General features: G+C 43.7%; 1 long non-coding RNA gene across 2 annotated transcripts in view; it reads right to left on the bottom strand.

Moving 5' to 3' along the window:
• LOC123386628 overlaps positions 1-22,144 on the bottom strand; it is a 44,294-nt gene that overhangs the window by 4,965 nt on the left and 17,185 nt on the right. The window lies entirely within an intron of this gene.

Genomic DNA, 22,144 nt, shown 5'->3' with positions numbered 1-22,144 from the left:
TCTCGCTCTCGCTCTTGCTCTCACTCTCTCTCTGGTGTGTGTGTGTGTGTGTGTGTCCACCTAACCCCATTTTCAAGAATTACTAGGAAATCAAGGGTGTCCCTTCTACTTTATTTGAGACTCAGGATTATGGGCTTATGTCTACAAAATAATTATGATAGAACACAGTGCTTGTTGAGTATGTTTGTGCTGTTTTGGACCCATTACTTCCTCTAGAGAAGAGTTAAGCCAAGAAGTTCAGTTCATCAAATAGTCACAGAATGCACTGTTACAGGGCAAGCCTTGAACCCTTTTTCTTTGTGGGGGAAAAAAAGTTAATTTAAAACAGCATCCCTAAATGTTTTAAAATATGCTCATGTTTGTTGAAGCAATATCGGCATGTGGGAAGGCCCTAAGTATAGGACCTACTATCTTTAGCCTTTAATTATGGAGTGTCAGCTTTAACTATTTGAGTGTGCTGACAGTTTTATGTGAAAAAGAGAATTAACTTTCAACTAAATTCCCATGTCACCCTTGTTCTTTGATTTATGTAACACATTTGGTATTATTTGAATACCTTCGTTTTATTGTATTTCAAAAGGCACTGTTTTTTATTTTTCCTTCAGGTTTTATTGTAATCTGGGTCAAAGCAGCTTTTCGCAAATTAAAAACTAAAAAGAAGTCATGTAAAAAATTACAGGACATAAAAGATATGCATTTTGACCCCATTAAAAATATTCAATCACATTGAAATTTACATTAAAAAAAGGTTTTTGTATGTATTGTGTAGACATAAAAAGCATCTTTTTTTATTAGTGTTTTTTTTTCTTTAGAGAGGGGCTGGGGAGGGGGGGGTGGAGAGAGAGAGAGAGAGAGAGAGAGAGAGAGAGAGAGAGAGAGAGAATCTTAAGCAGGCTCCACGCTCTGCACAGAGCCGGACATGGGGCTCAATCTCACAACCCTGGGATCATGACCTGAGCCGAAGTCAGGGGCTTAACCAACTGAGCCACCCAGGCACCCCATGAATATTTTTTTAAGTTTATTTATTTATTTTGGTAGAGATCAAGAGAGAGTGTTGGCGGGACAGAGAGAGGGGGAGAGGTGGGGAGAGAGACAGAGACAAAGAGAGACAAAGAGAATCCCAAGCAGGCTTATTAGTGAGAAGCCCGATGTGGGACTGGAACCCACGAGTCATGAGATCACAGCCTGAGCTAAAGTCTGATGCTTAACTGACTGAGCCACCTAGGTGCCCATGAATATTTTTAATAATGATTATACACAGCTCCCAGCAAGTCTGTGGCATGCAAAAACGGACGACAAAATGTACAGTTGACTGGACAGTCCAACAATTCGCTTTTCCAATCTTCCGTCCTTCACAACAAACAGACACCCAAATGCAAAGAAATATTCCCCTGAGACATTTTCCTTCTATTCCCTCTCTGCATTCGCAAAACTTGGAATAACTCGCTCTTTCCTGATGTACTCATTTCGCAAATGGATTCTGATAAATATAGAAATCTAAAGATACAAAGCCAGGGGGTGGTGTTCACTCAGTTAATACCATGAAACAACCAAATACTATGGTCTCTACTCAGTTGAGATACCATTGTCTATGTTGAAATATTTTTAACTGGAACGAAAATAGAACTGTTACAGTTTCCATATTCTTCAGACAGTTACATGTTGTAAGTGGTTGGAAGATAAAAACCAGTTCTTTTTTATCTTAGAAGACACAACTGTGGAAGATCAGCCACCAGCCCCAGCCAGGCAAATACCAACAATACCACCCTCGGCACTAAAAGCATCTGTCCCCTACCCCGCAGGGGGAAGGGGGCACGTTCACACCACGAGGCTGCAGACACACTAATCCTATGGATGGTGACCCACTAACATAAGACAGGCTTTTTAAATTAAACTATGCATCTTAGGGGCGTCTGGCTGGCTCAGTCTGTAGAGCATTGACTCTTAGTATCTGGTCCCAAGCTCAAGCACCACTCTGGGTGTCGGGCCTACTTAAAAAACATATGTACTTTACATTGCACTTGTCAATACCCTGGCCAGGCAGCATAGCCGTCTTACAGATAAAACAGCAACGTGAAGTTGTTTTCCAACTATTAGCTATTATCCTCCCCTGGGGAAAAAGTAAAAATTAAAAAATGCATACACACGCACACACACACACACACACACACACACACACACACACAGCTACTACCACTCCATAATAAAAGAGGGGGAGAGAACATGGAAATAGACTTAGAAGAGCATGCAACTTTGGAAATAGATCATTTGGCTCTCAGTGAATTATTTTACTTTTCCTGAATCTTGGTTTTCTCATCTGCAAAATGAGGATAATAATATTAATTATATATATATATATGTGTGTATATATATATATGTCTATATATATATATATATATGTCAGTAATTATCTCTAGAGAATGAGTTAATGGGGAATTTTCACTTCCTAAATTTTTTTAAAAGAGTTTATTTTGGGGGCGCCTGGGTGGCTCAGTCAGTTAGGCATCTGGCTTCGGCTCAGGTCATGATCTCGCAGTCCATGAGTTCAAGCCCTGCGTCGGGCTCTGTGCTGACAGCTCAGAGCCTGGAGCCTGTTTCAGATTCTGTGTCTCCCTCTCTCTCTAACCCTCCCCCATTCATGCTCTGTCTCTCCCTGTCTCAAAAATAAATAAACGTTAAAAAAAAATTTTTTTAAAGAGTTTATTTTTAAGTAATCTCTACGCCCAACATGGGGCTCGAACCCACAACCCCTGAGATCAAGAGCCACATGTCCCACCGACTGAGCCAGCCAGGTGCCCCTCTAATTTTTTTAAGAGAATGAAAATGCCTGTTCCAGAAGGTTCTAAATAGGAACAAGTAAGACAATGAATGTAAAAGTTTTTGTAGACACTAACACTTTGCGAGGACTGTTGTCAAAGACAGATCTAGCAAAACTCAGTAAGAGTGTCCATCAAGGACTGGGGAAAGAAATATCTCATTTTTTTCCCCTCCTCACTTACTGGCGCCTGAGTTAGCTGCTATTCTGTCAAAGCTTCATGCTTAAGAAAAAGTACTGTATCCCCAAAGTTCTCTCCCCAGCCTGGTGCCCAGGCACAGAAATCCTTATGGTCTTGGATTTTTTAGAGGTCACCCAAGAAATCCCCATTGGTATCCCTGGGCTGAAGCTGGCAGCCTCCATCCTTCAGGAGAGGCTGAGTTCAAAGAATCCTTTTGTGCCTTTCCAGAGCGCTCCTGCAGAATAATACTGCAGTGGGTATAGTATGACTTGCTGTGCTCCTGCCAGCAAACCCACCCCTCCCTCCCAGGGATTTGCTAAGAGCTGGATGCTTCCCATCACAAGTCGATTCTTCAGTCTGTTCTTCGTAAGGACTTTTCCTTGCCACTCCTCACCCCCACCTCCCACGAGCCAATGTGTCCTTCTTCTGCACTCTGGCTGAACGCGTTTATTTGTATGCATTTCCTCCGGAATTCATAAGAAAAGTCACAGTCATAAAGATGAGGGAATTTTAAGGGAAGAGAAAGATGAAGGATGGAACATTAACTTTATTTTCCTTTTTTTGTTTGTTTGTTTTGTGTTATTTCTTTGGGCATTTCTAGTAGAAGGCAATGAGACCTCTGAGGGTATGGAGAGCAGATCAGAGAGGCCAAAAGGGAGATGTGGAAAATGGGGGAGCTAGGCGCTCTCCAGGACAAACTTGACCTCATAATTTTGCCTGATTCTGGCTCCAGGAACAAAAGGCCCCTTTTCACCTCTGGGCAAAAGGGGCAATCAGAATAGTTAAATGTTCCACGTGTGTCAGATGTTAATTAAGTACCTGTATTTCAGCTGAGAAAAGAGGTGATGTGAAGGGGAGATTTCTCTGTTTAGAACGGCCCTGCAGAAATCAAACTGGCACCAAAGTCTGCTGTGTTTCCTTCTGAGTTTTGCTGCAACCCCTAAGTTATAATCAGAGGAAGGAAACGCCTGAGAGATCTGAAGGTTTCAATTGTTGCCGAGTGCAGATGGCTTGGATCACCACACAGCAACGGAGCTCAAGCTCAAGGTCAGTGTCTCGCTGTAATCAGTGCCTCCGTATGTGATTCCAGTTGGACGGCACCATCCCCGCGCAAGAGCTGTGCGGCTCCGTTTAAGCCAAGTTAGAGCCTGGGACATGGGCTGACAGAGATTGAAATGTAAACCCATCAGAAATTGGGAGCACTGATAAACCCACCATATTTTTCACGCACAATAACAACTTGCCAGGGAGCTTCGAAAGAAAACCGGAAGTGGACAGGATTGGGGAGCAGTCAAGAAAACACCACCAGGAGCCCTGGTTTCTCCTAGGCTAGTACACTGAGGGCAGACAGGTGCAACGCATGCCTGGGGCCAGCAAAAATCGTTCGGACGCCTGAAACACAAGTCTGATTTCCCCAACCTGACACAGAACCCTTGAGCTCTTCACCCCATTCACAGGGAGTAAACAAAGGGATTATTTTCAATTTCACAAAAAGCCCAGACAAATCAGCTGCATTAACTGTGCCAGAGGGCGGAGATCGTTTGTTCCCACCCCAGGACAAAGACTCAATACCCATTGCCTTGAGTGGTGCCCCAAGTGCCTCCCGTTGCCTGGGGTAGAGAGGAGGGTGGAGGTGGGGGGCAGGACTTAGAGTTCCACAGGGGCAGAACTGCGGGTTGCGCAAGCAAGCAAAAGGCACAAGGCTCATTTCGAAACGAGTGCGTAGAGGCCCAGAGTTTCTGCCCCTGGAGAATGACTGGTGTGTCTGCAAAGCTCCTTCTGCACTCTTCACCCTACTCCTGTGAGGGATAAAAAAAATACCTGGACATACAAGCTGGTCACGATCTTAGGAAAACGACCAGCAGAGTGAAATCGGAACTCCGCCTCAACCCTTAGTACCTTTCATGGACCGCACAGCCCAGAACACAGGCAGTGTTTCGTCACGGGAGACTGACCCCGCTCTCGGAGAAACAGGTTAGGCGGTAGGGATTCCTTCACAGGAGCGAAGGTGGGAAGTAGAAGGGAGGTTGTTTCAGAGAGATCTTTTCAAACCTCATACCTTCTTTCTTCTCACCCTAAGATGTACCCCTCGGGCCCCTCCCAAAGTAGCCCCTCTGAGAATCTCGGCAGGCAGGGTAAGGGATATGGACTGTTTCCAACTTGAATGTCTCGGAGACACAAAAAGATTCAGTTAGAGTATCCTTTAAGTTCTAAAAATTGCCCATAAAATAGGAAAGCCTTTCAAAGTGAAAACAGGCCTAAGGATTTGTTTAGGTATCACCTAAGGAAAGATCAGGCTAGGTAACCTTTTTTTTTTCACTCCCGTGAGCAGGCTGGGGCTGGGCAGAGGAGGGAAACCAGACGAATTTCAGAGAGCGGGCAGAGGGGTAGCAGCATCCCGAGAGACCTGGAAAGGGAGGCTTCACGATTTTCCTTGGACCCTGCCCTGTTAGTTGGAATCTTTTACATTTAGAACAAATGTCTTCTTGAACTTGTTTGAAAGGCTTTTCAGATTTAAAAAAAAAAAAAAAAAAAAGACGATGCATTCTTCTTCAGGCTTTGGCAATAGATCTTCCTTCTATCTTGTATGTAATGTTTAAAATGTGCCTTTAAGGGGGGCCTGGGTGGCTCAGTCGGTTGAGCTTCCGACTTCGGCTTAAGTCATGATCTCACGGTCTGTGAGTTCGAACCCCGCGTCGGGCTCTGTGCTGACAGCTCAGAGCCTGGAGCCTGCCTCAGATTCTGTGTCTCCCTCTCTCTCTGACCCTCCTGCATTTATGCTGTGTCTCGCTCTGTCTCAAAAATAAATAAACATTTAAAAATAAAATAAAATGTGCCTTTAAAACTACTTATTATTGGGGCGACTGGGTGGCTTAGTCAGTTGAGTGCCCAACTATGGATTTCAGCCCAGGTCATGATTTCACGGTTCATGGGTTTGAGCCCCCAGTGGGGCTCAGCACTGATGGTGCCAGGCCTGTTTGGGATTCTCTCTCTCCCCCTCCCTGCCTCTCCCCAGTTCATGCATGCGGTCTCTTTCTTTCTTTCTTTCTTTTTTTTTTTGATGTTTACTTATTTTTGAGAGAGACAGAGCCTGAGTGGGGTAGGGACAGAGAGAGAGGGAGACACAGAATCCAAAGCAGGCTCCAGGCTCTGAGCTGTCAGCACAGATCCCGATGTGGGGCTCGAACCCACGAACTGCGAGATCATGACCTGAGCTGAAGTAGGATGCTCAACTGACTGAGCCATCCAGGTGCCTCTGCGTGTGGTCTCTTAAAATAAATAAAGTTAAAAAAAAAAAAACCAACTAATTATTATTATTATTATTAAACTCTACCCCCAGTATGGGGCTTGAACTCACAACCTGAAGATTAAGAATCACATGCTCTACTGACTAAGCCAGCTGGGCATTTTCCCTTTAAAACTAATTTTTAAAAAACCTACACCCTCTTCATCACTAGGTATGACTTTTTTTTTTTTTTTTTTTTTTTTTTTTTTCAGGTATGACTACTTTCAGGTCATAGAACACTTTGTTCCAAAAGAGTACTTACCAGGGCGCCTGGGTGGTTCAGTCAGTTAAGCATCCGACTCTTGATTTCAGCTCAGGTCATGATCTCATGGTTCACGAGTTCCAGCCCCGTGTGGGGCTCTGTGCTGACAGCTCAGAGCCTGGAGCCTGTTTCGGATTCTGTGTCTCCCTCTCTCTCTGCCCGTCCCCCACTCACACTCTGTCTTTCTGTCTCTCTCCTAAAAATAAATAAGCATTTAAAAGAAAGATTTTTTTTTTGAGAGAGAGAGAGTGAGTAGGGGAGGGGCAGAGGGAGAGGAGAGAGAGAGAATGTTAAGCAGGCTCCACGCCCAGCACAGAGCCTGATGCAGGGCTTGATCTTACGACCTTAAGATCATGACCTGAGCTGAGACCAAGAGTCAGACGCTTAGCTGACTGAGCCACCCAGGTGCCCGAGCATATGGCTCTTGATCTCCAGGTCATAAGTTTGAGCCCCACGTTGGGTGTAGAGGTTACTAAAAAAATAATAAACTAAAAACAGGCATCATTTTGTAGATCAGAACCTACATCAGGATTAACTGGTTGCAAGCTAGCTGAGGAAGGCAGTAATGCTAATGTGTGAGAGGCAGTGTAGGAGACTGATGAAGAACATGAACTTTTCTTTCTTTAAAGTTTATGTATATGTGTGTGTGTGTGTGTGTGTGTGTGTGTGTGTATGTATTATGTATTTAAGTAATCTCTACAGCCAACATGAGCGTGAACTCATGACCCTGAGGTCAAGAGTCAAGAGCATGCACTTTGTTGTCAAGTAGCCCTGTCAGTGTCACGCAGATTTAGTTCATGACCTTAGGCACTTGACTTAGCTTCTCTCAGTTTTAAGGTCTTTTCTTTCTTTCTTTCTTTCTTTCTTTCTTTCTTTCTTTCTTTTCTTTTCTTTCTTTCTTTCTTTCTTTCTTTCTTTCTTTCTTTCTTTCTTTCTTCTTTCTTTCCTTCTTTCTTTCTTTCTCTCTGTCTCCTTTTTCTCTCTCCTTCCCTTCCTGCCTTCCCTCCTTCCTTTCCTCTTTTAAGATTTAAAAAAAATTTTTTTTAATGTTTATTTATTTTTGAGAGAGTGACAGAGGTGAGTGGGGGAGGAGCAGAGAGAGAGGGAGACACAGAATCCGAAGCAGGCTCCAGGCTCTGAGCTGTCAGCACAGAGCCTGATGCGGGGCTCGAACTCACGAACCGTGAGATCATGACCTGAGCTGAAGTTGGACGTTTACCGACTGAGCCACCCAGGCGCCCCTTAAGATTTTTTTTTTAAGAATCTCTACACCCAACATAGGCCTCAAACTTACAACCCCAAGATTGAGTCACACGCTCTGCTGACTGAGCCAGCCAGGTGCCCCATAATTTACTTATTTCTTAAAATGATGCTAAAGGGGGCGTACCTAAGGGCTCAGTTAAGTGACCGACTTCTGATTTCAGCTCAGGTCATGATCTCACAGTTTGTGAGATCAAGCCCTGAGTCGGGCTCTGAGCTGACAGTGTGGACCTGCTTGGGATTCTCTGTCTCCCTTTCATTCTGCCCCTGCCCCTGCCTTGCCCATGATCTCAATCTCTCTCTCTCTCTCTCTCCCTTTCCCTCTCCTTCTCAAAAATAAATAAATAAACATAAACATTAAAAAAAAAGATGCTAATAGGGGCACCTGGCAGACTCGGTGGGTAAAGCATGAGACCCCTGACCTCAGGGTTATAAATTCAGCCCCATGTTGAGTACGGAGTTTACTTAAAAATAAAATAAAATGATGCTAATAACTTTAGGATGTTGTTGGGATTAAATAAATTCATTACATATTAATTAATATATAGTAATGATAAAAATACATAGTTAATGTGTACAGAATGAATGTACATAAAGCACAGTGCCCGTCACATTGTAAACCCTTGGTAAATATTACATATTCTCATCATTACAAGATTGTAAGCTCCCTGAAAGGCAGAAAACACAATTTAGACATCTTTTTGTATACTTCTTATGTCCAAATCGGGTGCCTTCCATATGAAGCTGTATAATAAAGTTAGTTGAAGGAATTCACTTGTAAAACACACCAGCACTCCTACTATTTCTTTCTCCAGAAGCACCAATTTCTCGATGACTATAATCTGAAATACCACAATGAGCTTCACGGGCATTAAACGGACCTCACTGGGTTAAATGGCGACAGCAGGTGGAACCGTCTCAGCCTCAGACATGGGGAAAACTTAAGGGGCATGCGTGAGGTCTATACTCAGTCCAGCAGGGCTGGAACTAGAAGCCAAAATTCCCAACAGCACAGCCCCTGGGAGGTGGGCTAGTCCTTTTTAAAGAACCTCATCAAAGTAGAGCTTGAACTATGGGGAAAATGGGATATTTCCAAGGGGAGAAAGGCTTTCCTTTCTCTTTTAGTTTGTCATTCATAGAAGGCCATGGAACAATTTTGAGAAAAGAAAAAATGATCACTACCAACTCTTTTTGTTTTTGCAAAACATCTTTCCGTCCTTGGTCAGAGGCACTCATGTTTTACATATGCGCCATCATAGGGTGCATGTCTGTGGGCCTCTTGTGTCCTCTCCTTTGCATAATAGCACACATCTTCTTCCACGTTCCTACATGTCATCAGAAAGGTCATTTTTGAAAAAATTTTTAAAAAATTTTAAGTAGGCTCCAAGTCCAATGTGGGGCTTGAACTCATGACTCTGAGATCAAGAGTCACATGCTCTACTGACTGAGCCAGTCAAGCACCACCAAAAAAGATAATTTTTAAAACATTTTTGTTTATTTTGGGGAGAGTGCAAGTGGGGGAGGGGGAGGGAGAGGGGTGCTGAGGATCCCAAGTGTGCTTTGCGCTGACCCCTGACAGCAACGAACCCGTTGTGGAGCTCAAACTCACGAACTGCGAGATCATGACCTGAGCCGAAGTCAGATGCTCAGCCAAATGAGCCACCCAGGTGCCCCGAAAAACACCATTAATGGCCACATATTAGACCACTGTGTGAATATGCTACCATCTACTTAACCATTCCCCTACTTTTTCATTTAAAAAAAAATTTTTTTTAATGTTTATTTATTTTTGAGACAGAGAGACAGAGCATGAACAGGGGAGGGTCAGAGATAGTGGGAGACACAGAATCTGAAGCAGGCTCCAGGCTCTGAGCACAGGCTCTGAGCCTTGGCACAGAGCCCGATGCAGGGCTTGAACTCACGGACTGTGAGATCATGACCTGAGCTGAAGTCGGACCCTCAACCGACTGAGCCACCCAGGCGCCCCTCCCCTACTTTTTATAAAAAAAGATTTTATTTTAAGTAGTCTCTACATCCAATGTGGGGTTCAAGCTCACAACTCCCAGATCAAGAGTAGCATGCAACACCGACTGAGCCAGCCAGGTGCCCCCGTTCCCCTATTTTTTTGTCATTTATTTATCTATCTACTTATTTATTTACTTATTTAGGCTTTATTTATTTAGTTTTTAATTTATTTTTTTTAAGTTTATTTATTTGTTTTGAGAGAGAGAGAGCACAAGCAGTTGAGGGGCAGAGAGAGAGGGAGAGAGAATCCCAAGCAGACCCCACACTGTCAGTGCAGAGCTCAATATAGGGCTTGAATCCAGGAGCTGAGAGATCACGACCTGAGCAGAAACCAAGAGCTGGATGATTAACCGACTGAGCCACTGAGGCACCCCTTAAATTTATTTTTTAAGTTAACTCTAGACCCAATCTGGGGGCACGAACCCACGACCACCAAGATCAAGAGTCACATGCTCTACTGACAGCCAGCCAGGTGCCCCTATTTTTGCCATTCAAATTAATTTTCAGAGGCTGAGTGTACATTCACAAAAACATATGTGTCAAATTAACTCCTTTTTTGTGTGTGAGCAGAAACACAATTATGAACATTTAAGATACTAAGCTAATTTGCAAGTAAAGAAATGCCTTCCAACTCACCAATTATTTTTCTTTACCCATTTCTCACAATCAAAGCAATTAAATCAGTATTTTCACTAAGTGAACACACTACTTCCCCTGGAAGATTGAATTTCGCCCTTAAAGAAATGAAAGACAATGGAGCAAACAGAAGGGGGATGATTAATGTTTTTTCAGTCCCTGTTTTTCATCAGTATGTAAGTGCCCTGTGTACTTTTCTCCCCCAAACCACTGCACCCTCCTTTATTACGTATTAGCCTTGGGGCTTTGGTGGGATTTACTCCAGTTCCAAAAGTTGGTCCTGATTAGTGTAAAGGGATTGTTTTGAAACAAAGCAGAATGTGCCCCCCGCCACCCCAAAGTGGGAAGCGGTGAGGGGCGGGTGCAGTGGGGTGTCCGGTGGCATTTAATGTTTGGGGAGCCACGGTTGCTGTGGGACCGTCCTGCACCACGAAGAACTATCTTCTCAAAATGCCAACAAGACTCCTGTTGAAAAATACTTGTGTACGATCTGTCAGGATGTCCCATCACCTTTGCCACAGTGACTGGTTGAGGTGTCCAGTCTTTTTTTTTTTTTTTTTTTTTTAACTTTTATTTATTATTGAGAGACAGAGAGAGAGCATGAGCATGGGAGGGGCAGAGAGAGAGGGAGACACAGAGTCTGAAGCAGGCTCCAGGCTCGGAGCTGGCAGCACAGGGGCCGACGCGGGCTGGATCTCACAAACCGCCAGATCATGATCTGAGCTGGAGTCGGACGCTTAACCCACCGAGCCACCCAGGTACCCCGGAGGTGTGCAGTCTTCAGCCAATCAGACTTTGGCGTTCCCTGCGCTCAACCCAGCAACTCACAATTGAAGGCTGATGATTGAAGTATAATTTACATGCGTCAAAGTGCGTAACTCTTAGGAATACAGCTCAATGAATCATCACAAAATAAATACACCCACACAACCACCACTTAGATTAAAAAATACAGTACAACACTGGCAGCCTCAAGCTTCTCAAGTTCCCTCCCAATTGTGATTCCTTTCTCCTTCCCTAAAGGGAATGACTTGATGGACTTTTGACATCACAAATTCATTTTACCTAATTTTCAATGGAGTATCAATGGAATCATACAATACAGATAGTTGTGCAGTATTTTACTGTATGACTACCACAATGTATTTGACTACTGATGGACCTTTGGATTGTTACAAAGTTTGGCTATTAAAAATAATGTTATCAACATCTTGTATATGACTTATGGTGGCCATATGCTTACTCATTCAGGATCTACATAGGAATGGAGATAATGGGTTATAGAACATACATATGTTCACCTTTAGTAGACACTATCAAATCATTTTTTTTTAACATTTATTTATTTTTGAGACAGAGAGAGACAGAGCATGAATGGGGGAGGGGCAGAGAGAAAGGGAGACACAGAATTCAAAGCAGGCTCCAGGCTCTGAGCTGTCAGCACAGAGCCCGATGCGGGGCTCGAACCCACGAACCATGAGATCATGACCTGGGCCGAAGTCGGACGCCCAACTGACTGAGCCACCCAGGCACCCCTACAGTTTTTTTCTTATTAATATATAGGGCTTCATTATATATTCTGGATAGGAGATCTTTGTTAGTTACATATCTTTTTCCCCACTCATCGACTTGCCTTTTCTTTTCTTTTTTAAGATATTATTTTTAATAAAAATAAACTCAGCCTGCTGGCTGAGCCAGCCAGGCACCCTACGTTTTCACTTTTTTTTTTAAGTTTATTTATTTATTTAGAGAGAGAGAGATTGCACGCAGGAGAGAGAGAGAGAGAGAGAGAGAGAGAGAGAGAAAAAGAGAGAGAGAGAGGGAGTCCCAAACAGTCTCTGCACTGTCATTGCAGAGCCCAACGCAGGGCTTAAACTCACAAACCGTGAGATCATGACCTAAGCCAAAGCAAAGAGTTGGCCACATAACTGACTGAGCCATCCAGGTGGACCTTTCTTTTCTTTTTAAAAAATATTTTATTGGGGCGCCTGGGTGGCGCAGTCGGTTAAGCGTCCGACTTCAGCCAGGTCACGATCTCGCGGTCTGTGAGTTTGAGCCCCGCGTCGGGCTCTGGGCTGATGGCTCGGAGCCTGGAGCCTGTTTCCGATTCTGTGTCTCCCTCTCTCTCTGCCCCTCCCCCGTTCATGCTCTGTCTCTCTCTGTCCCAAAAATAAATAAACGTTGAAAAAAAAATTAAAAAAAATTATTTATTTATTACAAAATTTTTAAAGTTTATTTATTTATTTTTGAGAGAGAGATACAGAGAGAGAGAGAGCAAAGGAGGGACAAAGAGAGAGGAAAATAAAGAATCCCAAGCAGGCTCTGCACTGTGAGCATGGAGTTCACCATGAGGCTCGAACTCACAAACTGTGAGATCATGACCTGAGTAGAAACCAAGAGTCAGATGCTTAACCAGCTGAGCCACCCAGGCACCACAAAGCATTTTATTTTTAAATAACCTCTACACCCAACATGGGACTTGAACTTACAACCCCAAGATTAAGAGTTGCATGTTCCACTGACTGAGCCAGGCAGGCACCCCAGTTTATAAATATTTATTTTGTTTTAATATTATTATATAATAATTATATTGGTTTAACTTTTTGGAGAAAATGAAATCTTTCCATATTTTCAAGATTGATTTTAGCTATTCTTGGCTCTTTGCACTTCTAAATATATTTTGGGATCAATATGTAAATTTTCACAAAAGACCTTTTGGGGATTTTATTGGGATTGCACTGGGGAGATCAGTTTGGGGATAACTGACATATAACTTCCAATCCACTAACATGTTATAACCCTCCTTTTTGTTCTTGTTGTTGTTTTCTGTTTTTAAATACACCTTCTTTAGTTTCTTTCAATAATCTTCTGTACAAAAATATTAAAAATATTTTGTTTGTTTTATTCCTAGGTATTTGGTTCTTTTTCATACCATTACAGATGTTCTTCTTATTATTTTTTAATAAGCTCTACACCCAACCTGAGGTTTGAACTCACCACCCTGAGATCTAGCATTGCATGCTCCACCAAACGAACCAGGCAGGTGCCCCTACAACTTTATTTTAAAATTATTTTGCTGCTGGTGTATAGAAATACAGTTAGTTTTGTATATTGACTTTGAATCTAGTGACCTAAATAAATTCACTTGTGAATTCCAATAATTGATCCAAAGATTCTTTAGGATCTCCATATACATGCTATCTGCAAATTATGATAATTTTTTTGGTGATAAGGCTGTTTTTATTTCTTAAAGTAAACTCTACCCCCACTGTAGGGCTTGAACTCACAACCCTGAGATCAAGAGTCGCATGCCCTACAGACTGAACCAGCCAGTGCCCCCAAATTATAACAATTTTATTTCTTTCTTTCCATCTTTATGTCTTTTATTTCTTTTTCTTGTCTTATTGCACTGGCTAAGGTACTGAGAAAAGAGTTAAAGAGAAGTAGTGACTGCAGTCAATTTATCAAATTTCTAGTCTCAGAGGAAAACTTTCAGCATCTCACCATTAAGTTGCTATCTGCCAAAGGTCTTTTTATAGACAACCTGTATGTTAGCCTTTGTTGTGTAACAAAAATACCACAAACACCCAGTGACACATAACAATAGATATTTACTTCTTACACATCTGTGGCAATCAGCTGATCTGGGCTGGGCTTAGCTGGATTATTCTGCTGGTCTTGGCTGGGCTCATGCATGTATCTATAGGTCAGGGGTTAAAATGTTCTCACCTGGTCTTGACTGGGTACCTTAACTTGGACAGTTATGTCCTACCTATTTTCCTTTCCTTTCTTTCTTTTCCTTTCCTTGCCTTTCCTTGCCTTTCTTTTTTCTTGTCTTTTCTTTTCCCTTTCTTTTTTCTTGTCTTGTCTTGTCTTTTCTTTTCTTTCCTTTCCTTTTCTTTTCTTTCTTTTCCTTCTCTTCTCTTCCTCTTTCTTTCTTTCTTTCTCTCTCTCTCTCCCTCCCTCCCTCCCTCCCAGTGTGTGTGCATGCGTGTGTCCTCCCTATTTCTAATCCTCCTTTTGGAACTGGTGGGCTAGCTTGAGTTGATCCTTCTCATGGTAAATGGTAGAAAACAAAAAAGCAAATCCCACTAGTAGGCAATCCCACTTCAGAACTTTGCTGGCAGCACACCTGCCAATATGCTAAATATTATGGCCAAATATGACTGAGTCCAGAGTCAACAGTAGCTTTGCCCATAATGGGAGGACACTGTAAAGTTATGTGGCAAAGGGTGTGGTACATAGGAAGAGTGAGAAAATGAGGCTATCACTGCAATCTATCACATGTCTTTCTCAGAATAAGAGCAATTCCATTTCTAGTTTTTTAAGGATTTGTATCATCAATGAATATCACATTTTATCAAAGACTTTATTCACCTATTGAAGTGATCATATTTTTCTTCTTTGTACTATTTATGTGACAAAATACACTGACTGACTTAGGCTATTAAGTTAACCGTGCTTGGTAGGCAGTCTGTAAGATGGTCTGTCATCTCTGCCTCCTGGTATTCATGCCCTTGTCTGATACCCTCCTATTGGATATGGGCTGGACCTAATGACTAGAATAGAAAATGAATAGAAATTGGCAATAATTAAGGGATGGAAAGTCATTTTTGAGATTAAGTTACGAAGATTTTCACTTCAGTCTTTATCTCTCTGAGCCCTTGCTCTGGGGAAAGCAAGCTGCCATGTTGTGGTTACAACTATAGAGAAGCCCATTTAGTAAGGAACTGTCTCTGGTGAACTGTGAGTGAGGACCTGAGTCCTGACAACAGTCAGTGAGCTTGGAAGTGGATCTTTCCCTAGTCAAGCCTTGAGAATTAAGTGTGTTCATAAATGGAGGTGAAACAGGTCGAATAGTCTTGGCACCTAGGAAAAGCTTAGTACAATTTACCAATATTATTTCTGAGCTCACCTTTCTAAATCTGTTAAATGAGGACGATAAGATCTATTTCAGAGGACTGTTGTAAGCAATAAATAAAATTATGCATTAGTAAGCACTTAGGGGATAGTCATTATTGTTATTTTAACAGTTTAACTGCAGTTTGTTTGTTTTTTAAGATTTTAAGTCACCTCCACAACCAACATGGGGCTTGAACCCACAACCCTGAGATCAAGAGTCGCATGCTCCACTGACTGAGCCAGTCAAGCACCCCTAACTACTGCTTTTAAAAATAGAAATTGAATTTTATTCACCTTGAATTTCCTAATATAACAGAATAGATGTTTAATTAATACTTTGGAAGTAATTGACAAGTTCAATCCGTCTTCATATACATAAAGCCAAAAAAAAAAAAAAAAACCTTCATCAAAATCCTCGAGGAGAAAACAGGCAACAACCTCTTTGACCTCAGCTGCAGCAACTTCTTACTCAACATGTCTCTGGAGGCAAGGGAAACAAAAGCAAAAATGAACTACTGGGATCTCATAAAATAAAAGGCTTCTGCACAGCGAAGGAAACAATCAGCAAAACTAAAAGGCAACCAACAGAATGGGAGAAGATATTTGTAAATGACAAATCGGATGAAGGGTTAGTATCCAAACTTTATAAAGAACTTATCAGACACAACACCCAAAAAACAAAGAATCCAGTGAAGAGATGGGCAAAAGACATGAATAGACACTTCTCCAAAGAAGACATCCAGATGGCCAACTGACACATGAAAAAATGCTCCACATCACTCATCATCAGGGAAATACAAATCAAAACCACAACGAGATACCACCTCACGCCTGTCAGAATGGCTAACATTAACAACTCAGGCAACGACAGATGTTGGCAGGGATGCAGAGAAAGAGGATCTCTTTTGCACTGCTGGTGGGAATGCAAACTAGTGTGGCCACTCTGGAAAACAGTATGGAGGTTCTCAAAAAATTAAAAATAGAACTACCCTATAACCCAGCAATTGCATACTAGGTAATTATCCAAAGGATGCAGGTGTGTTGATTCCAAGGGGCACATGCACCCCAATGTTTATAGCAGCACTATCAACAATAGCCAAAGTATGGAAATAGCCCAAATGTCCATCAACAGATGAATGGATAAAGAAAATGTGGTGTAAATATATATATATATATATATATATATATATATATATATATACACACACACATATATATATACATACACACACATATATATATACATACATATATATGTGTGTGTGTGTGTGTATGTATATATATATATATGTGGAGTATTACTCAGCAATCAAAAAGAATGAAGTCTTGCCATTTGCAACTACGTGGATGGAACTAGAGTGTGTTGTGCTAAGCAAAATTAGTCAGAGAAAGACAAATATCATATGACTTCACTCATATGAGGACTCTAAGAGACAAAACAGATGAACATAAGGGAAGGGAAGCAAAAATAATATGAAAACAGGGAGAGGGGGCAAAACATAAGAGAATCTTAAATATAGAGAGCAAACTGAGGGTTGCTGGAGGGGTTGGGGGTGGGGAGGATGGGCTAAACAGGCAAGGGGCATTAAGGAGGACATTTGTTGGGGTAAGCACTGGGTGTTATATGTAGGGGATAAATGACTAGATTCTACTGAAATCATTATTGCATTATATGCTAACTAACTTGATAAAAATAAATTAATTAATTAATTAATTTAAAAAATGACACACAAAAAAGCAACATCATAATCTATGAATTCTGAGCGTGGTCAAGGGACTTTTGCCCTCTAGGTCTCAGAAAGAATAAGTGAGTGATTCTAGCACCAACAGAATCTCAAAAACTACCCTGCGTGGCCCCTCTGTTCTCACCAGCACTCCTTGGTTTGTGTTTGCAGCCATTTATGGCTAGGCAGGGCCAAGCACTTGGGAACCTGGGGAGAAGAGAAGCTTCTGAACAAAATCCATCTCCCAGGGTTAACGTCTGCATGGGAACCACACAAAGGGCGAGGAATCTCTGGAAGTCACTGGTGTGATGCTGTTAACACCAGATCAGACGAGGCTGCCAAGAGCTTGGCATTTTTCCCCCTTGTGGCAGCCAAAAAGCACAGGTGTCTTAAGAAAGTGCCGAACGATCAGGAAGCTTATTAATGCGGAAGCCTCGGCCCGGCCAGCGGATCTGCAGACAGAACCCCTTGCCTGTGCTTCGGCTCCGACACCTAGTGACCGTGAGGCTTCCCGCTTGCGTCCAGGTTTGAGAGGGGTGTTCTCATCTCCTGTTGCCCGATGGCCCCGAAGTCCTCTGAACCCCTTGAGTCGAAAACCTGACAACCTCCCTTCTCTGTCCAGGGATTTCAGGGCCCAGCATCTGCAACATGTGATTATAGAGCACAGGGCAGGACAAACTCAGAGACGAACTGAACTGCCATTTGCAAGGACATTTCCAGGGCGCCTTCTCCACCAGCAAGCTAACATCTGGAAGCCCGACTTTCAGGCACTGCCTGTTTCCCGCCCACCCTGTCTCTCTGTTCCGATAGAACTTTCCTATCATGGGTCATTCCTGTCACTGGAATTCAAAATGCTCTTGACAGGTAGGTAAGACTCGGTCTCCTCTGAGAGTGTTCGGCTTTGCCTCTACGCAGCACGTGCTGCTACAAGCCTTTCTGGAGTCAGAGCGTTCCCCGAGGCACAGATATTTACATGTTTCGAGAAAATGCTTTCAGAGGAAGTCACTGCCAGTTCCTTGAGTCCATCCTGACTGGCTCCCAAGGAGCCAGGAAGCAGACAGTGCTAAAAGGACATAACCTTGAGCAAGGTTTCTAGACACTTCTTAACCCAGAATGTGGCTTGCCAGATGATGTGAGGAACCCCCCCCCCCCACCCCTCAAGCTTCTCCTCTGGCAGAAATGGTACACTTCACAGGGCACCCGTGCACCTCGCTGAAATGGCAGAACCCTTACCATTTCAGGGCTGACAGAACCCTGTGAGAAATGCCATGACTAACAGCAATACAAAAGCAGCTTAGATCCTTGTGGGGGTAGTTCATATAGGCGAGGGGGTGTTGGGGAGCGGGCAATGCAGGCAGCTAAATGGCTCTTTAGACAAACAATTTTTCCCTTTGTTCCCGGCTGCCAGCTAGAAGTATGTTTCAGTTTTCTAGTCAGCAAGTTAGGCCAGACACACACACATGGTGGTTGACAAAGAAAGAGGCCACTATGAAAAGATATTAAAATTCAAAACACACTTCAGAGCCGGCCTCTTCTCAAATTGCACGGTCACAGGGGAATTCATAAATCAGAAATGAGGTCAAGTGATGGTGTTGAGTTCAGTTTTGTTTGTCCCTTGATATTGTGATGATGCCCGGATGAGAAATACCAAAGAGAAGAGTCCAAGCTGAAACATCTGTTCTCCTTACCCATCATTCCACAAAACATCAGTTTTAGGAAGACACCAAAATAAGCATTCTGAGAGGAGAAAGGCATATAATCAGTGCCTGTCCACTTTTTAATTAAATCAGTCATTTACAAAGATACATCCTCTGTGTGGAGTTCAAGTTTCAAAGAAAACATTATATCCAGAAATCTAGTCTCCAAAGTTTGTAGAACTTGTAGGGCAAAGTCTGAGAGAGCCAAGATCAAATCCGAGCCAGCCATGGCCCAAGTTACAGTGAGCCACACACATTCACAATGTGTGTGAATGTTTCTTCTGAGGAGAAGAAAGTCAAATACATTATAGTCCGGCCCCATGTTTTTTTTCTTTTTTGGGTTTTTTTTACAGAGAGGGAAAGAGGGTGCAAGTGACCAAGGGGCAGAGAGAGAGAGAGAGAGAGAGAGAGAATTCTATGAGGGTCAGAGAGAGAGAGAAGTGGGGCTCACCTAGGGCTCATGTTTTTACCCAAAGCAGGGTATGAGTTCACCCAAAGCAGGGCTCGAGCTCATCAGATGTGGGACTCAAACTCAGCAACTGTGAGATCATGACCTGAGCCAAAGTCAGATGCTTAATGACTGAGCCATCCAGGCACTCTCAGGTCCTGTGTTTTTAATGGACAGACTTTTTTGAGTTGATTGTTTGAAAAGACCTAAGAACATATTTCCCCATAGGAACGATGATGTTGTGATAGTTGTGTTCTCAGGTCAGTGCACAGAATTCTACTTGGCATAGTGTAACTCAAGTCACCTCCACATCCAGTCACCTTACGACTCCCAAGCCTATGCCTCTGAGCCCCTAGGGTGGCACTGATGACCTAGAGGAGGGAGGTACTGGTTATAACTCACAGCAACGTGGGAGTGGAGGGGGGGACTTCAGCAGTCAGATGGAAGGGGCAAGCACTGCAGATGTACAGGTCGTGCACTGCACAAAGCACCTGACTGGGGTCCAGGTGGAGGCTGAAATCCAGCCTGCCCTCCACCAGGGAAGCTGGGCTCTGGGGCAAGGCTGAGGCTGTCAGAGAAGGAGCATTTTCCTAATTTGTGCTAAAAAGCTATGCCCCAGTGGAACTCTGGAGTCTTCAAAAGCAACAGTGAAAGATGGATTTTCCACAAAGGGGTATTAAGAGTGGGCAGTGGGGATGCCTGGTGGGCTTAGTCGGTGGAACATGCGACTCTTGATCTCTGGATTGTGAGTTCGAGCCCCACATTGGGTGTAGAGATTACATAAAAAAATTAAAATCTTGGGGTGCCCGGGTGGCTCAGTCAGCTAAGTGTCCAACTTCAGCTCAGGTCATGAGCTCATGGTTCGTGAGTTCGAGCACCACGTCGGGCTCTGTGCTGCCAGCTCTGAGCCTGGAGCCTGCTTCAGATTCTGTGTCTCCCTCTCTCTCTGCCCCTCCCGCACTCACACTGTGTCTCCCTCTCTCTCAAACATAAACATTAAAAAAAATTAAAAATAAATAAAAATAAAAATCTTAAAAAAAAAGAGTGGGGAGCAGTTTTGCTAGAAGAGGTCATCAGTGGGGGAGAAGCAAGAGAGAAGCTGTCACCCACATCCACATTGCTATTTCTGGGTCGCTGAACTTTGGAGTGGGCATAAGCATGTCTTAGATCAGAACCTCCTCTGGCAGCAAAACTTAATCCTCACCAACTGTCCTCATGTTCCTCTTTGAGACTCCCTAATTGACCTGCTACTTCCTGGCTGCCAACTCAGAAAAGGCGCATTACGCCTTAAGGCTCGTGCCAGGGGCTGAATGAAAACGAAATAGGTTTTGGAATTTTCCGTCGGGTGGGATCCCCAAACAGAGGAGGAGGTGCCCATCTACAGCGCCTGCACTGGTGGAGTCCAGAGGCTGTTTTGGCAACAGAGAAGGGGGAAGAAAGATGGCTACCGTGTGCTGTGCTGGGGGGTGTGAGGAAAAGCAGCTGGGGAAAATGTCTCCGGGGGTGCCTGGCTGGCTCAGTTGGTAGCGCATGCAACTCTTGGCCTCACGGTCTTGGGTTCAAGCCCTAGTTGGGCACAGAGCTTACATTAAAAAAGAAAAGAAAAGAAATCGTCTCCAACCCAACTTGAACGGGGATGAGTGACCCTTCCCGAGGCCTAGGGTCCTCCATTGTAATACAAGGAAGAAAAACAAGCAAAGGTTAAAAGGCCAAATGCTCCTCCGGCTCCGTTGCTGACAGCTCAGAGCCTGGAGCCCGCCTCAGATTCTGTGTCTCCTTCTCTCTGCCCTTACCCTGCTCATACTCTGCCTCTCTCTCTCAAAAATAAATGGAAAAAAAATTTTTTAATTAAAAAAAATAATAAAAGACAACAAACAAGCAAACGCACACAAAGAGACACACACCCTAAAGTATAAAGGGAAAGGTATGGGAGTCTAGCCAAGGCCTGTTCCAGCATCCACCTTCGCCCTGCCCGGTGGAGAGGCGGCTTCCTGCACAGCTGCGAGCTTGGGAAGCAAGTGTGGAAGTGGAGGCCAGGGAGCCCTGCGGTGCAAGCGTCCTGAGAGGCAGCTCTGGTGTCCGGAGCCCCGTCTTTCAGGCCCGCAGCTCCATCAGTGAGACTTTGTGAGGCTCGTTCAGGGAACAGCGTTTCCAGAGTCGCAGTTCCAGAAGTGTGTTATTCAGGGTATGTTAACTGTTGCAGAGCATCCCCAAATCCTACTCCAGGGACTGTAGTCCACATGGGTAAGCAGTCATTCAGGGTCTGTCTCCTGTGCGTGGCTCCATGCGTCCCTCAGCCTCCCAAAGTTGTCTCCACTCAGCCGGTGGCTGAGGAGAGAGCGCAATCAATGGCTGGGTGACAGGTTTGGGGGCCAGGCCAAGAGGGGCCTACTTCCACTCATGTTTCTTTGGCAGGAGCTCGGTCACAAAGCCACCTTTAACACAAGGGAGGCTGGGAAATGTAACACCGCTGTATGCCCAGGAGGAGAGAGGAGAATACAGTGGCGCCTGGGTGGCTCAGTGGGTTGGGTATCCAACTTTGGCTCAGGTCACGATCTTGCAGTTCATGAGTTCGAGCCCCGTGTCGGGCTTTGCGCTGACAGTTCAGAGCCTGGAACCTGCTTCGAGTTCTGTGTCTCCCTCTCTCTCTGCCCCTCCCTACCCCCTCTCTCTCTCAAAAATAAATAAACATTAATTTTTTTAAAAAAAATTAAAAATAAAATAAAAAAGAAGAGAATACACATACATGAATGTTGCCAGTCAAGGTCTCTCCGCAGAGAGGAAATTGCAGTTTGGGGCCAGCAGGGAGGGGATTCCTTGCATTTCTTTGTACTTGGCCTTGCTCAAGCAAGAGAGTTGCTGCTGTAGCCGGGACTGATAAAGGCAGGATCAAGAACGAGGGTGTGAC

The sequence above is a fragment of the Felis catus genome, chromosome B4, assembly GCF_018350175.1.
Source record: "Felis catus isolate Fca126 chromosome B4, F.catus_Fca126_mat1.0, whole genome shotgun sequence".
Lineage (NCBI taxonomy): Eukaryota > Metazoa > Chordata > Mammalia > Carnivora > Felidae > Felis > Felis catus.
Note: the sequence above shows the minus strand (reverse complement) of the source record. Positions and strands in the feature narration are given on the sequence as shown.